This window comes from Malus domestica, chromosome 16 (genome assembly GCF_042453785.1).
Source record: "Malus domestica chromosome 16, GDT2T_hap1".
NCBI lineage: Eukaryota > Viridiplantae > Streptophyta > Magnoliopsida > Rosales > Rosaceae > Malus > Malus domestica.
This window is the reverse complement of record NC_091676.1, coordinates 26,116,210-26,126,215: the sequence shown is the minus strand read 5'-3', so window position 1 is coordinate 26,126,215 and position 10,006 is coordinate 26,116,210. Positions and strand designations below refer to the sequence as shown.

Below are 10,006 nucleotides of genomic sequence, written 5' to 3'. Positions count from 1 at the left end.
AAACATGGGTAAGCCGGATGGCTCTCTTCCCAGCAACATTGTGGGAGAACAGGTCACATATGACAAATACAAAGCCAGTGAACATATGTATATAGACATTGAACATATGTATATAGACATTAATCATTCAAATTCAGAATCACATTTAACAAAACCATAAGGAGCATTTTCATTAAAGACAGTTCCTCGCGTCCATTAGAATAAAAGGAAAACTAATGAAAATGACTTAAAAACTTTGAGTTTTAACGACAAGGACAAAATAAAGGGTAAAGTGAATAGTACCATGATTGATTTTTTAGTGTAAAAATGTGGTTTTTCGTTAAAGCGAACAATATCGGGAGCTTTTCGTTAAAGTACATGGCGCTGGTGAATCGCACAATCGTAACCAGAGGGAAGTTGAAATGTTGTTGTGAGTCTTTTCAGCCTTTGGAAGCGTGGATTGCCGTGGTGAAGCTACCAATTAGTCCCCTTATTTAAAAAAAAAAATTTGAAAACCAAAACCTTAAGTCGTAATTATATCAGTGTGTATTTAGTTGTTACGTAATGATTCCAAGCAAAGGGTAAATGTACGCGTAACTGGACAATTCAACTAAAATAAAATGAGTTCTTTATTTGGTAATTATAAAAGTTGCTAGTTTTAATACAGAAACCATGTAACATATTGTACCAAACGTACAAGTTGATCATGTACATATCTTGATATATACCAGGCATTGGTTTTTATGGTAATTCAAATTATGCAGTGGGGTAGGAAGCTTCCATAGCAATGCCACAAAGACCTTCCTTTGCCTCAATACCTCTCTGCATTCTTATGTACCCTTCTTCACCCCATTCTTTGCCCCATGAATTCTTCACCAACCAATATTTGGTACCATCATCACTAACTCCCTAACCAACAGCAGTAACACCATGATCAAGACTCGTTCCACAAGTTCCTGTAAAGACACCACTTGAATAGAATTGAAAGTCGGAACCGCTAGCGTCAATGGCAACAGAAATTGGTTGATTAGCAACGGCCTTCATTAGGGCATCTTCACGGTTTGCAGGCACATCTTCATGACCAGTTATCTTGGCTGCACGATTGGCCTCCTTCTTGGTGTTGCAAGTACCATCAACTCCAGTGTACGGGTAATTAGCCTCGGTACTAAGCCCATGGTTTTGATTGATGAACTGAAATGCATCATCCATCAAACCACCCTGACAACCTTGGTCTACACCGCTTGTGTCACAATCAACCAGCTCTTGCTCAGACAAAGATATCAATTTACCAGTTGTGAGCTTTGTAATCCCTTCCATTGCTGCCACTGCTGAAAAAGCCCAACAACATCCTGCATGTATATAATTGAAATTAAATATTGTGTTGTTTTTGCTTGATAAATTAAACCAGGGTTAGATTAATAGACATTGAATTTTAATCTTGCAATTAAATCGTACTTTTTTTTTAACAAACGATATTATCTACACAAACGGGGTGAGGCTCCAAATAAAATTGATTACCACATTGGCCTTGGTCCTTGATGGGTGTAACGGCTCCTTTCTTTCTCCAATCTACAGTTGGTGGTGCAGTAACATTTTCATATTTGAAACAAGTCGTCTTTGCTGAACATTCGTGCCCCATGAATCCATTTCTTGAGGCTTTGAATTCTTCATTTGTAAGGTCTGCAAATTGATTGACGCTCAATTTGTAAAGTTTGTATGCATCCTTATTGGAAGATTCAATAAATGCCACATTTTCCTTGAATATGTTGAAACGCTTCTCCTTCTCGTTAATGTCGGTATATACACGTCCATAACGAGCCATCCATTGCTCGTGTTTCCCATACATTGATGCATCTTGGAGAGCGCGAGAAGTGGCTTGAGAAGACAAGGCTCCCAACATGAAGATCAAAGCCAAACAGATACATTTGGAGTAGTACTGGTTAATGGACTCCATGGTGTATAGCTAGTAAGGGAAGCAACTAGAGTATTTGATGAAGACAAGGCTCCCAACATCAAGATCAAAGCCAAAGAGATACATTTGCAGTAGTACTGGTTAATGGACTCCATGGTGTATAGCTAGTGAGGGAAGCAAGTAAAGTATTTTAATGGACTCCATGGTTAAGGTATACTGAAATGGCAGTCTCTTCACGGTTTATATGGGTAAGAGAATAGCGTTGCGATCTCCGTGCCCCAAAAGTTCAGCTGCAATCTTCGTGCCCTATATATATATATATCAGCCCTTTATGCAAAGTGATCTTTATTTATTTATTTTTTAAAATGGAGATTAGGTGTGGGGCTTACCCCACATCAAACTTTAACAATCCGAATCATATATATTGTAAGTCTCGATTCATAGATCATCTTTGCAACAATTCAATTCAATCCAAAACCATTTGTCTATTTAATTATCATGACAATATTGCATTGTTTCTTATATAACAAAGTATTCGTTAATTTCTTTGAGCTCAATTAGATATCTTAAACATTTCCGATTTGGCTAATGTTTTGCAATGATGACTTGAGATGCAACTGGAAATATAGACGGTTCAGATTGTTAAAGTTCGATGTGGTGTGGACCCTACAACTAATTCCCATTAATCCCTTCCCTTAAAGGTTTCCTATATATATATGAGATGCAACTTGAAAAATAGACGGTTCAGATTGTTAAAGTTCGACGTGGTGTGGACCCTATAACTAATTCCCATTTTTATAAAAAAAAAATGGGAATCCCTTCCATTAAAGGTTTCCTATATATATATATAAAACATGTATTGCTAGTGTTGTAGTCATATTTAGAATAGGAATATGATTGTGTAAATCCTAGAGGATCTAGGAATATATCTTATATTCCTATTAGTAGTTAATTAGCTATTAAGAGTTGTAATCCTAAAAGGGTAAGGATTATACCTATCCTACTACTATAAATAAAGGCACAATGAGGTGATACAATACACACATCACAATTAAGTCACTCTCTTCTCTCCCTCATTGCCACCAGTCTCATCTCTCTATTCCCTTAGAATAGTACTATCACATAGGCCTACAACACATTATCAGCATGCTCTTGCCAAAAGCTAAGGAACTGAAGGATCGTAGGAGGAGACTATCTTCTACAATATTCGAAGGCTTTTAATTGTTTTCTACTAATCAGGTACGCTTAAAATAAAGTAAGATATTTGAAACATCCACAAAGCATGAAAACATTCCCCATGATGCATGAATCCCCTATGTTTATACTTTCCTTCTGATACACACACACACACACACACACACACACACACACACGTTTTATACATTACGCAATTATTTTACTATGTGGAATTTGTGAGTCAAAGCATATAAATAAAGTATAAGCAATTTGGGTGTTTTTCAAACCTTAAACATGTCAAAAATAAAAAAATTAAAAATTGCATTGGGCATTGTGTGGCACCACCGCTGCACCACCACCGGACCACCACTAGCCTGAAGCCAATCGTGTGGCGCACATCAAGACACAATGACGTTTTTGTCACCCTTGGAACCTATGGCAGCAGCCTTTGGGCATGTTGCGATGACACAAACATCCCAAGGCCTTTGGGTGATAAAACTAATGGGCCTGAAGTCTCTTAGCCCAACCAAAAGCTTGTAGCATTTTGACCCTATGTCCCGCGAGCCCCTAGCCCATTGGGCTATGCCATGAGCCCCAACCCACTTGCCCGCGGCCTTTGCTGCTGGGCTTGGCGTGCCTCAACCTGGACCCAGCTTCGGTTGGGCTTCCCACGCCAACCCAACGACTAGCTCTTTGTTGGGCCTGCATCGGTGCCCAAATTACCTGGCCCAAACCTCAACAGCTGCTGCTGCTGGGCTCCCAGTCTTGGCCCGTGTCTTGTAGCCACATATGGGCTACTTTTGCAGCCAAACCCTAGCCCAATTATCTCTAGGGCTTTGCCTATTCACGACACCCAAGCCCAAACCCTTCTGGGCTACGCTTTTTCTACCCAATGCTAGTTTTTGGCATTCTAAATAATTTTAACCCAAATGTTGTTAATCCAAACTTATTGACCTGAAGATTAGTTTTGGACATTAACGATTCAATAATTTATTTGTATACTACATCCTTTAGTAGTCCCAAAGCTCTCACACTTGAGTTCTTGAAGCAACTCAAATCCACTACACTTCAATCAGCATATTGCATTCTGTGTTTCTTGCAGGAACCTCTCCTTTATGAACTAATCAATCATAAAACTAAATTGAACCTGTAGTTTCATATCTAGTGCATTTGAAACCCGAAGTTTTCATTTAAACTTTACCACATGAAACATGTAGTTTTCATGTTTAAATTAAACCAATACATGTCTATAGAACCCGAATGTTATACAATGTATGTCTACAGATTACCATATGACTACCTACGTTTTGTGTACCCTCTGTTTTAGGAACATGTTGAACTTGAACAAGCTCGATTTCACCGTTTTGGAAGTATCTGGAAGAAACTCAAAATGGCCTGGTAGAAGCTTTCATAAAGCACCTTCAATTAATAGCTCGGTCTTTGGTTATGCAAGCCAAACTGCCAGTATCTGCCTGGGGCTATGCAATATTGCACACAGCTATGCTGGTCCTCCTGAGGCCCACAACTATCCAACCTCATTCATCGTTACAGTTAGTTATTGGATACGAGCCTAATGCCTCACATTTACGTGTGTTTGGGTGCGCAGTTTGTGTGCCAATAGCGCCGCTACTACGTACCATCAAAGAAAAATAGGAATCTATGTCGGTTATGATTCGCCATCAATTATTCGCTATTTATAGCCCTTGATAGGAGATCTTTTTACCGCACACTTTGCAGATTGTTACTTTGATGAGACAGTTGTAAACACACATATTCCTACGATGAATTAAACAAGAACGTGTGTACAAAATAATATTTTGTATTAATTTTGGGGTTACAATTTTTTTTACAATTTGATCCTCTTATTCCATCTTCGTAAGGTGTAGATTTGTGGATGGGTTGTTGATCCAAAGGGTCGTCGGGGCTTGGTCTAAGGATGAACAGTGGTGCAGATTTGTTGATGTTGTTGATCCAAAGGGCCGTCAGGGCTTGATCTTAGGATGAACAGATCTTCAAGGGCCTTTGGGGCTTGATCATGATAAACAAGGATGAACGGTTCTTCAAGGGCCTTTGGGCTTGATCTTGATGAACGATGAACGGATCTTCAATAGCTTTTGGGCTTGATCTTGATGAACGAGGATGAATGGATCTTCAAGGGTCTTCGTGAAGGAAAAATTTTGTCCTAGCTAAGAACATGTGAGAATATTTGAACACATATGCAAACTATTAACACATTAAAGTAGGCATGCATTAAAAAACAATTCTAAAACCCATGACTTTCAAAGCCTAGTGAATGGTGAACCATAAGACTCTTTAACAACATTAAAGAGAAGGTAAGATTTAGAGATTTATTACCCTTAAAGCTCATCCTTGTTTACACAAGGGATTCACCCAAGTGGAGGGCCTTCAAGTCACCTCCTAGTTCCTTGGATCTTCCTTGTGATTTCCTTCCCTTTTGTGCTCCTTTGCTCCTTGAGGATGTAAGGAAAGGATATCCAAAAACACCAAAGGTTTGGTGTCTCTAAGTCTCCACACCAAGGATGAGATGTGAAGACGAAATGGATGTCTTAGAGAAGAAAAGATTGCTAGCTAAATCCTCTCTAAGTGGCCGGCCTCCTTGTAGAGAAAAGAGAGAAAATGTTTCACCTCTTTGCCTCAAAGAAAACCCTAATGAGAAATAAAGCTATAAAGTTGATTTTATACTTCATTTCAAGTGAGTGGCAAACTTGTAATTAATCCAAGTTTGCAACCATCACCCTTATGGTTGGCCTTACTTAAATGATTGGGCTTATTGCCCATTTTGTTTTAGTTGTCATACAACTTGAACATAATGGGCCTTGTGGACCAAAACACTTTTGGGCCCCGAAACCCAAAACCAACTTAAAAGCCCAATACGAACCTTTCGTTAAATTAATTAACTAATTAATTAATCTTGACCATTTTTCAATTAAACCATTTAATTGCATATCCATTTCATTTATATTTCTTCACTTTCATCCTTACTTGGTGTACAATCCATTAGGTTCCAATTAGCGAGGCAGTGGGCGATTGTTACTCTTAATGATCGATTATGAATTGAAACTACATTTCAATTCTCCCTTTGATTAAGATTAGTGTTTGTTAATCTTCAGGGCTTCCACAAACCATGAGTGACACCTAGCAGCATGTCATGGTTACCCAAGCTAAGTAGAATTGGTTGGAGAACCTATCCAGTTACAACTACAACGCAATACGGTCCTTCTCTAATACAATACTCTTAATCACATTGTTTGAATGATAGTTTGTTTCATGTCTACTATCCAATGAGATATTTCTCTATATGATTCAATTGAATATGATTTGGAACAAATTTCCTAAGTCATATTCATATGCTTTGGCCAAAGACTCTCGAATCATATCTTAGAGTATTCTCCTTCCACCATGGAAGGTTAGAGATCCCTTGTTGTGCATTCATATGCCTACATGACTAGATAACTTGACCCCAACAATGCCTTGGACACTCTCAATGGAATGCCTTTGACATGATCAAAGATCAATGACCTAACCATTAGACATCTATGATGCCTCAGGTCAAAGGACTACTTTGCATATTGCAACTTACGAGTTCTTACATGACATGTATGTTCGAACTCTCTTTTGATCGTTGTTCAGTGTACTCGATTACTCTTTCGAGCACCTATGTGTTTGTCTTAGTGTCAAACACTAAATGACTTGAGACTAGTCATACTCACGCTTGAGTCGACATAACACATACTAACCTTAGCGGATTGTCAATGCCCAATTGGCAATCCTATGGCTAGGAACGTTTTAGGAATGAACATAAGAGAAAGGTCTCGTTAATCTAACTTACTTAAATCACTTCTCTCTTAGAATAAAATCCATTCCTTGGATTCCCTTATTGCTTAAACACATGATACAATAAATAGTGATTAACAATAAGCTTTGCCTTTCATTAAACATTTAATAGTTTAATACATTAAGTATTCCAAAAGCTATTACATCAAATGAGTGGCTTTGTGGGCATACTTCCAACAATCTCCCACTTGCACTCACAGCCACCTTCCCATGTATCTAATACCCATCTTTTCCATATGACGGTCAAGTTGGATTTGAGACATTGGCTTTGTCAGTGGATCTGCTACGTTATCTGCTGAGGGAACTTTGAGGATGTTGACTTTCCCTTCGGCAGCATATCTTCTAATGATATTAAAGCGCCTGTCAAAATGCTTGTTCTTTTGATGAGCCCTGGGTTCCTTGGCTTGAGCTATCGCCCCACTATTATCACAGTACAAAGTTACTGGTGATGTAATGGTTGGAACCACTCCAAGTTCAGTAATGAACTTCTTCATCCAGAACGCTTCTTTGCCGGCTTCAGCTGCAGCGACATATTCTGCCTCCGTCGTGGAATCAGCAATTACACTTTGTTTCTTGCTTTTCCAGCTAATAGCCCCACCATTCAGAGTGAATACATATCCGGAGTTGGAACTTCTATCATCAACGTCAGATTGGAAATCTGCGTCTGTATAGGCTTCCACTCGCAACTCTGTTGCTCCTCCATAAACGAGGAACATGTCCTTAGTTCTTCTTAAGTACTTAAGGACCGTCTTGACAGCTGTCCAGTGTTCTGATCCTGGGTTAGATTGATATCGACTAGTAATGCTCACAACATATACGATATCAGGCCTTGTGCATATCATGGCATACATGAGACTTCCTATGGCGAAAGCATAAGGAATAACACTCATCTGCCGTATCTCTTCAGGAGTTTTAGGTCCCATGGACTTAGAAAGGTGAATTCCATGTCTTACAGGAAGAAGACCTTTCTTAGATTGTTCCATCTGGAACCTACTTAGCACCTTGTCTATGTACATAGATTGGGATAATCCAATTAATTTTCTAGATCTATCACGATAGAGCTTTATCCCAAGTACATAAGATGCATCTCCCAAATCTTTCATGTGGAAGGTTTTGGACAACCACACTTTTACAGAAGAAAGTACTGTAGTGTCATTCCCGAATAGTAATATGTCATCTACATATAACACTAGGAATACAACTGCATCCCCAACGACTTTTTGATAAACACAATTGTCGTCTTCGTTTTGAGTAAAACCAAACGTTTTGATTTCAGTATCTAAACGAATGTTCCAGCTCCTGGAGGCTTGCTTAAGTCCATAAATGGACCTTTGAAGCTTGCATACCTTAGTCTTTTCAGACTTGGACACAAAACCTTCGGGTTGAGTCATATAGAGCTCTTCCTCTAGGTAGCCGTTCAGAAAGGCCGTCTTCATGTCCATTTGCCATATCTCATAATCATGGTACGCAGCTATAGCAAGCAAAATCCGAATGGACTTAATCATGGCTACATGAGAGAAGGTTTCTTCATAGTCAATCCCTTCTCGTTGCCTGTAACCCTTGGCTACGAGTCTAGCCTTATAAGTCTCCACATTCCCATCAACGCCTATCTTCCTCTTGAAGACCCATTTGTTTCCAATAGGTACTATACCTTCTGGAGGGTCTACAAGAGTCCAGACCTGATTTTGATACATGGAATCCATCTCGGATTTCATGGCCTCTTGCCATCTCTTTGAATCAATGTTGGACATTGCTTCAGTGTAGTCTCTAGGGTCTTCCTTTGTGTCATTGTCACCTAAAAGGTGCAATTTCCCAAAGTCATTGTCTAAGCCATACCTCTTAGGTGGCTTACTAACCCGTTTAGATCTACGTGGAGCTAGGGGTTCAGGAACATGGTTGTCAACTTGTCGAGTGCTTGTTTGTGGTTCATCATTAATCTCATTAATTTCCATCGTTTTACTTCTAGTTCATTTGAGAACAAATTGTTCCTCTAGAAACATAGCAGTTCTGGCGACAAAGACTTTCTGGTCGTCAGGATGGTAGAACTCATATCCCATAGTTTCTCTAGGATATCCCACAAAATAGCACCTTACTGATCTCGCTTCAAACTTCTTGACATATGCTTCACAACCCCAAATCTTAATGTGATTAAGACTTGGCTTTCTTCCATGCCATATCTCATAGGGCGTTTGTGAAACTGACTTGGAAGGTACTCTATTAAGCATGTAAGCTGTTGTATATAGAGTGTATCCCCAGAATGTTACTGGTAGATCAGCGGAACTCATCATAGAATGAACCATGTTCATCAAGGTTCGATTTCTCCTTTCAGAAACTCCATTAAGTTGTGGAGTTCCTGGTGGAGTCCACTGTGATATTATTCCACACTATTTGAGATAATCTAGGAACTCATTACTCAGATATTCACCCCCTCGATCCGATCTTAGGATTTTTATCTGTTTCCCAGTTTGCTTCTCAACTTCATTCTTGAATTCTTTGAACCTTTTAAAGGATTCTGACTTGTACTTCATAAGATACACATAGCCAAACCAAGAGTGATCGTCGGTGAATGTGATATAGTAGGAGAAGCCTCTTCTCGACGTAGTAGACATAGGTCCACATACATCAGTGTGGATTAACCCTAAAATTTCAGTGGCACGCTCTCCTTTTCCTTTAAATGGAGATTTGGTCATCTTCCCTTTCAAGCAACATTCACAAGTACCCATCCGGTCATTACCTAATGGGCGGAAATATCCGTCTTTCGACATCTTGCGAATCTTATCAAGGTTCACATGTCCAAGTTTAAGATGCCACATCTTTTCTTGGTTAACTTCTTCTCTAGCCCTTTTGGGTTTTGAGGTATTCCCGCTTTCAATACAGTGCATCCCACTGTTCGTCTCTAGGTGAAAAAGTCCCTCTATCATATTACCATGAGAGATAATACGACCGTTCAAGTATAAAGTGCAACTCATTTTGTCAAACAATACTGAGTGCCCATCTCGTAAAAGCTTAGAGATAGAAATCAAATTCTTTATACATGAAGGAAAATATAAACAATTTTTAAGTTCCAGGACTTCCCCAGAGGGT

At 39.2% G+C, this 10,006-nt stretch overlaps 1 pseudogene; it reads right to left on the bottom strand.

Moving 5' to 3' along the window:
* Positions 1–584: 584 nt before the first annotated feature.
* LOC114821996 (senescence-specific cysteine protease SAG39-like) lies at positions 585–1,933 on the bottom strand (annotated as a pseudogene).
* Positions 1,934–10,006: the final 8,073 nt, after the last annotated feature.